Raw genomic sequence first — 7,866 nt, 5'->3', positions numbered from 1 at the left:
TTACCCAAGCTTAATCTCTCTGCTATGTAAAGATGCTGGGGTAAAGATGGGAGTGGATGAGTTTATCTCAGTCGAGCATCCAATCACCAAAAAGTCAATGGAAGGATAACAAGTACACGATAACTCTATCAAGAGGAGGGCGCAGGAGTTCCTCCTAGAAATCCCTCAAATTGACTACTGGGCCCGCCTAGAAGCATCTATCACCAAGCTGCAAGAAGCTATGGATCAAGTTAAGGAAGAACAGTAAAATCAAAATAGCATGCTCTGTAAGCTGCTTAAGGAACAAGAAAAGCAAGGGCGTGAGCTACAGGAGCTGAAGCGCCAGAAGCTCTCCCTTGAGGGACCAGACACCCCACAGATTGAAGGAGCACCCATCTCCCAAAATAAAGGTTGTTGAGCCCTAATATTAAATCTGTGATAACTTTTATTATTAGAAACCTATCTTAAGAATTACATGAGTATTAGTAATTAGTGTCTTTATTTTTATTTTTATTTTTATTTTTATTATTATCTCCAAGTAAGCTATAATTTGTTCTTCTCATCATCACTAAACATGAATAAAATAGTAGATTTTCTCTAGAGTAAGGAGGCAGTTATTTCAAATTTTCAATAAGAAAAATTCTAATTATTTTTATGTGGTGGCAACACTTTTTGTCTTCTGAATGAATGCTTGAACAGTGCATATTTTTTATAGTGAAGTTTATGAATGTTAAATTTGTTAGCTCTTGAAAGAATGATGAAAAGAAAGAGAAATGTTATTGATAATCTGAAAAGTCATGAAATTGATTCTTGAAGCAAGAAAAAGCAGTGAAAAATACAAAAAAAAAAGAGAAAAATTTGGCGAAAAAAATAAAAAAAAAAAGAAAAAAGAAAAAGGAAGGCCAATAGCCCTTAAAATCAAAAGGCAAGGGTAAAAAGGATCCAAGGATTTGAGCATTAATGGATAGGAGGACCCAAGGGAATGAAATTCTGGCCTAAGCAGCTAAATCAAGCTGTCCCTAACCATGTGCTTGTGTCATGAAGGTCCAAGTGAAACGCTTGAGACTGAGTGGTTAAAGTCGTGATCCAAAGTAAAATAGTGTGCCTAAGAACTTTGGGCACCTCTAACTGGAGACTCTAGCAAAGCTGAGTCACAATCTGAAAGGTTCACCCAGTTATGTGTCTGTGGCATTTATGTATCCTGTAGTATTACTGGAAAACAAGATGCTTGGGGTCACAACCAAGACTCATAAAGTAGCTGTATTCAAGAACCAACATATTAAACTAGGAGAATCAATAACACTATCTGAATTCTGAGTTCCTATGGATGCCAGTCATTCTGAGCTTCAAAGAATAAATGGAGATGCCAAAACAGTTCAGGAGCAAAAAGCTACTAGCCCCACTCATCTAATTAGAATCTGAGCTTCACTTAGAACTCTGAGATGTATTACCTCTTGATCTTCTTTTTATCCTATTTTATTTATCTAGGTGCTTGAGGACAAGCAACATTTTAAGTTTGGTGTTGTGATGAGCGGATATTTTATACGCTTTTTGGTGGTATTTTCATGTAGTTTTTAGTATGCATTAGTTACTTTTTAGTATATTTTTATTAGTTTTTATGCAAAAATCACATTTCTAGACTTTATTATGAGTTTGTATGTTTTTTGTGATTTCAGGTATTTTCTGGCTGAAATTAAGGGACTTGAGCAAAAATCGGATTCAGAGGCTGAAAAAGGACTGCAGATGTTGTTAGATTCTGACCCTGCTGCACGCGAAATGAATTTTCTGGAGCTACAAATACCCAATTGGCGCGCTCTCAATTGTTTAGGAAACTAGACATCTTGGGCTTTCCAACAATATATAAAAGTCCATACTTTGCCCGAGATTTGATAGCGCAAACTGGCATTTTAACGCCAACTTTTTACCCTTTTCTGGCGTTAAACGCCAGAACCGGCATAAAAGTTGGAGTTAAACGCCCAAACCGGCACCAAAGCTGGCGTTTAACGCCAAGAATAGCCTCTACACATGAAAACTTCAATGTTCAACCCAAACACACACCGAGTGGGCCCCGGAAGTAGATTTTTGTACTATCTATCTTAGTTTACCCATTTTCTGTAAACCTATGTTACTAGTTTAGTATAAAAACTACTTTTAGAGATTCATTTTGTACCTCATGACATTTCACATCTGAATTTGTATCTTCTACGGCATGTGTCTCTAAACCCCATGGTTGGGGGTGAGGAGCTCTGTTGTGTGTCGATATATTAATGCAATTATTTCTATTTTCTATTCAATCACGCTTGTTTCTATTCTAAGATATTCATTCACTCTTCAATATGAAGAATGTGATAATCTGTGATACTCATCACCATTCTCAACTTATGAACGCGTGCTTGACAACCACTTCTGTTCTATCTTAGACTGAGTGTGTATCTCTTGGGTTACTAGTTCACGAGTTTGATTGCCTCTCCTGACAACAGAGCGTTCAAATCTGTGAAACCAGAATCTTCGTGGAATAAGCTTGTTATCCCCAACAACGGTGCCAAAAACTTGGTACACAGAATCGTTATACACAACTCCGTGCAGCTGACCAGCTAGTGCACTAGGTCGTCCAAGTAATACCTTACGTGAGTAAGGGTCAATCCCACGGAGATTGTCGGCTTGAAGCAAGCTATGGTCATCTTGTAAATCTCAGTCAGGCGGATTCAAATGGTTATGGGGTTTTAATAATTAAAAGAACAAAATAAAACATAAAGTAGGATAGAAATACTTATGCAATTCATTGGTGGGAATTTCAGATAAGCGTGTGAAGAAAATTTGTTCCCTCTGAGCCTCTACTTTCCTATTGCCTTCATCCAATCATTCATACTCCTTTCCATGGCAACTTGTATGTAGGTGGATCACCGTTGTCAGTGGCTACCATCCATCCTCTCAGTGAAAATGGTCCTCTAGTGTTTTTCGCATGGCTAATCAGCTGTCGGTTCTCAATCGTGTCAGAGTAAGATCCATTGATCCTTTTGTGCACTATCACTGCACCCCACAATCGCAAGTTTGAAGCTCGTCACAGTCATCCCATCCCAGATCTTACTCGGAATACCGCAGACAAGGTTTAGACTTTTCGGATCTCAAGAATGCTGCCAATTGGTACTACCTTATACCACGAAGACTCTGATCGCACGGAATGGAAGCTCTGTTGTCAGGAGAGGCAACCATGCATCGTGAACCAATAGGCCAAGAGATACACACTCAAGCTCTCGCAGATAAAACGGAAGTGGTTGTTAGGTACGCGTTCAAAAGGGAGGATGATGATGAGTGTCACGGATCATCACATCCATCAGGTTGAAATACGAATGAATATCTTAGAACAAGAATAAGCGTGAATTGAATGGAAAACAGTAGTACTTGCATTAATTCATGAGGAACAGCAGAGTTCCACACCTTAATCTATGATGTGTAGAAACTCCACCATTGAAAATACATAAGAACAAGGTCTAGGCATGGCCATTTGGCCATGCCTCCCAAATAGTATAAAACAAACGAAAAAGGGGTTCAAAGACCTGATCCCAAGATCAAAGATGATCAAAAGATGAAAATACAATAGTAAAATGTCCTATTTATAGTGAACTAGTAACCTAGGGTTTACAAAAATAAGTAAATGATGTAGAAATCCACTTCCGGGACCCACTTGGTGTGTGCTTGGGCTGAGCATTGAAGCTTTCACATGCATATGCTTTTCTTGGAGTTAAACGCCAACTCTGATGCCAGTTTGGGCGTTTAACACCAGCTTTTATGCCAGTTCTGGCGTTTAATGCCAGAAAAGGGTCTCTAACCGGTGTTTGACGCAAATTTGGGCCATCAAATCTCAGGCAAAGTATGGACTGTTATACATTACTGAAAAGCCCAAGATGTCTACCTTCCAACCAATTGAGAGCGCGCCAATTAGGCTTCTGTAGCTCCAGAAAATCTATTTCGAGTGTAGGGAGGTCAGAATCCAACAACATCTGCAGTCCTTTTTCAGCTTCTGAATCAGATTTTTTGCTCGGGGCCCTCAATTTCAGCCAGAAAATATCTGAAATCATAGAAAAACACACAAACTCATAATAAAGTCCAGAAATGTGATTTTTGCATAAAAACTAATAATTATATAGTAAAAACTAACTAAATCATACTAAAAACTACCTAAAAATAATGCCAAAAAACGTATAAATTATCTGCTCATCACAACACCAAACTTAAATTGTTGCTTGTCCCTAAGCAACCGAAAACAAAATAAAATAAAAAGAAGAGAATATACAATGAATCTCAAAATATCAATAAAACTTAGTCCCAATTAGATGAGTGGGTCTAGTAGTTTTTTACTTCTGAATAGTTTTGGCATCTCACTTTATCCTTTGAAATTCAGAATGATTGGCATCTATAGGAACTCAGAATTTAGATAGTGTTATTGATTCTCCTAGTTCAGTATGTTGATTCTTGAACATAGCTACTTTATGAGTCTTGGTCGTGACCCTAAGCACTATGTTTTCCAGTATTACCACCGGATACATAAATGCCACAGACACATAACTGGGTAAACCTTTTCAGATTGTGACTCAGCTTTGCTAAAGTCCCCAGTTAGAGGTGTCCAGAGTTCTTATGCACAGTCTTTCTGCTTTGGATCACGACTTTAACCACTCAGTCTCAAGCTTTTCACTTGGACCTTCATGACATAAGCACATGACTAGGGACAGCTTGATTTAGCCGCTTAGGCCAGGATTTTATTCCTTTGGGGCCTCTTATCCATTAATGCTCAAAGCCTTGGATCTTTTTTTACCCTTGCCTTTTGGTTTAAAGGGCTATTGGCTTTTTCTGCTTGCTTTTTCTTTTTCTTTCTTTTTTTTCTTTTTCGCCATTTTTTTTCGTAAGCTTTGTTATTCACTGCTTTTTCTTGCTTCAAGAATCAATTTTATGATTTTTTCAGATTATCAATAACATTTCTCTTTGTTCATCATTCTTTCAAGAGCCAACAAATTTAACATTCATAAACTTCACTATAAAAAATATGCATTGTTGAAGCATTAATTCAGAAAAACAAAAAGTATTGCCACCACATCAAAATAATTAAACTAATGTCAAGATAAAATTTGAAATTCAAGTACTTTTTTTTCTTTTGTAATTAGGCACATTTTTCATTTAAGAGAGGTGAAGGATTCATGGAATTATTCATAGCTTTAAGACATAGACACTAGACACTAATGATCATGTAATGAAGACACAAACATAGATAACACATAAAGCATAAAAATCGAAAAACAGAAAAATAAGAACAAGGAAATCAAAGAACGGGTCCACCTTAGTGATGGTGGCTAATTCTTCCTCTTGAAGATCCAATGGAACGCCTGAGCTCCTCAATGTCTCTTTCTTGCCTTTGTTGCTCTTCCCTCATGGCTATTTAATCCTCTCTAATTTCCTGGAGAATAATGGAGTGCTCTTGGTGCTCCATCCTTAGTTGCTCCATATTGGAACTCAAATCTCCCAAAGAGGTGTTGAGTTGCTCGCAATAGTTGTGTGGAGGAAAATGCATCCCTTGAGGCATCTCAGGGATTTTTTGATGAGGGACTTCCTCATGCTCTTGTTGAGGTCCATGAGTGGGCTCTCTTGTTTGCTCCATCCTCTTTTTAGTGATGGGCTTTTGAGATGAATCTCTCCATCTCTCATGACTCAAAGTTGGAAGCAACTGCCTTCCTTTTTCCTCTTCCTAGAGGTTTCTCCGGCCTTAGGTGCCATAAATGGTTATGGAAAAACAAAAAGCAACGCTTTTACCACACCAAACTTAAAATGTTTGCTCGTCCTCGAGCAAAAGAAGAAGGAAGGGAGGAAAAGAAGAAGAAAATAGAGGAGATGGAGAGGTGAAGAAAGGTTTGGCTAAGGAGGGGAAAGGTGTATAGAATGTGTGAAAATGAAGGAGTGATGAGGGGTTTATATAGGAGTGGAGAGAGGGGTATGGTTCGGGTATTAAGGGTTGGGTTTGGGAGGGAAAGGATGTGAATTTGAATGTTGAGGTAGGTGGGGTTTTTGGGGAAGAGTGGTTGGATGTGAGTGGTGAAAGGGTGATGGGGAAGAGAGATGGAGGTGATTGGTGAAAGGTATTTGGGGAAGGGTGTTATTGGAACGTGTGAAGAAGAGAGAGTGTGAGTTGAGGGAGGTGGGGATCCTGTGGGGTCCACAGATCCTGAGGTGTCAAGAATTTCTCATCCTTGCACCATTCTGGTGTGTAAACGCCCTCTGAGTGCTAATCCTGGTGTTAAACGCCAGGTTGCTGCCCATTTCTGGCGTTTAACGCCAGCTTTCCTTCCCTTTCTGGCATTGAACGCCAACTTGGTGCCCTTTTCTGGCGTTAAACGCCCAGAATGGTGCCAGACTGGGCGTTTAACGCCCATTCTACTACCCTTACTGGCGTTTAAATGCCAGTAAGCTCCTCCTCCAGGGTGTGCTATTTTTAATGCTGTTTTTGAGTTTGCTTTGATTTTTGTAGTTATTTTTGTGACTCCACATGATCATCAACCTAAAGAAAACATAAAATAACAATGGAAAATGGAAAATTATCATAAAATAAAAATTGGGTTGCCTCCCAATAAGCGCTTCTTTAATGTCAATAGCTTGATAGTGAGCTCTCATGGAGCTTCACAGATATTCAGAGCATGGTTGGGGCTTCCCAACACCAAACTTAGAGTTTGAATGTGGGGGCTTTGGTTGACTCTGTATTGAGAGAAGCTTTTCATGCTTCTTCTCCATGTGTACAAAAGAAGATCCTTGAGCCTTAAACACAAGGTAGTCCTCATTCACTTGAAGGACCAACTCTCCTCTGTCAACATCAATCACAGCTTTTGCTGTGACTAGGAAGGGTCTACCGAGGATGATGGATTCATCCTTATTCTTCTCAGTGTCCAGGATTATGAAGTCAGCAAGGATGTAAAGGCCTTCAACCTTCACTAATACATCCTCTACAAGTCCATAAGCCTGTTTCCTTGAATTGTCTGCTATCTCCAATGAGATTCTTGCAGCTTGTACCTCAAAGATCCCTAGTTTCTCCATTACATAGAGTGGCATGAGGTTTACACTTGATCCCATGTCACACAGAGCCTTCTCAAAGGTCATGGTGCCAATGGTGCAAGGTATTAAGAACCTTCCGGGATCTGATTTCTTATGAGGTATCTTCAGCTGAGCCAAGGTGTTTAGTTCATTAATGAGCAATGGAGGTTCATCCTTCCAAGTCTCATTACCAAATAATTTGGCATTCAACTTCATCATTGCTCCTAAATATTGAGCAACTTGCTCTTCATTAGTAACTTCATCTTCTTCAGAAGAAGAATATTCTTCAGAGCTCATGAATGGTAATAGAAAATTCAGTGGAATCTCTATGGTCTCTAGATAAGTCTCAAATTCCTTTGGTTCCTCATGAGGGAACTCCTTTTCGTTCAGAGGACATCCCATGAGGTTTTTCTCACTGGGAATCACGTCCTCCTCACTCTCTCCAGGTTTGGCCATGTTGATCATGGTTATGGTCTTGCACTCTCTCTTTGGATTCTCTTCTGTATTCCTTGGGAGAGTACTAGGAGGAGTTTCAGTGACTCTTTTACTCAGCTGACCCCCTTGTGCCTCCAAATTTCTTATGGAGGATCGTGCCTCAGTCATTAAGCTAAGGGTGGTCTTAGATAGATCAGAGACTATGTTTGCTAAGCTAGAGAGGCTCTGCTCAGAATTCTCTGTCTGTTGCTGAGAAGATGATGGAAAATGTTTGCTATTGCCAAACCTATTTCTCCCACCATTATTGTTGTTGAAGCCTTGTTGAGGCTTCTGTTGATCCTTCCATGAGAAATTTGGGTGATTCCTCTATGAAGAATTATA

This window comes from Arachis stenosperma, chromosome 10, assembly GCF_014773155.1.
Source record: "Arachis stenosperma cultivar V10309 chromosome 10, arast.V10309.gnm1.PFL2, whole genome shotgun sequence".
In the NCBI taxonomy this organism is placed as follows: domain Eukaryota; kingdom Viridiplantae; phylum Streptophyta; class Magnoliopsida; order Fabales; family Fabaceae; genus Arachis; species Arachis stenosperma.
This window is presented reverse-complemented; position numbering follows the sequence as displayed.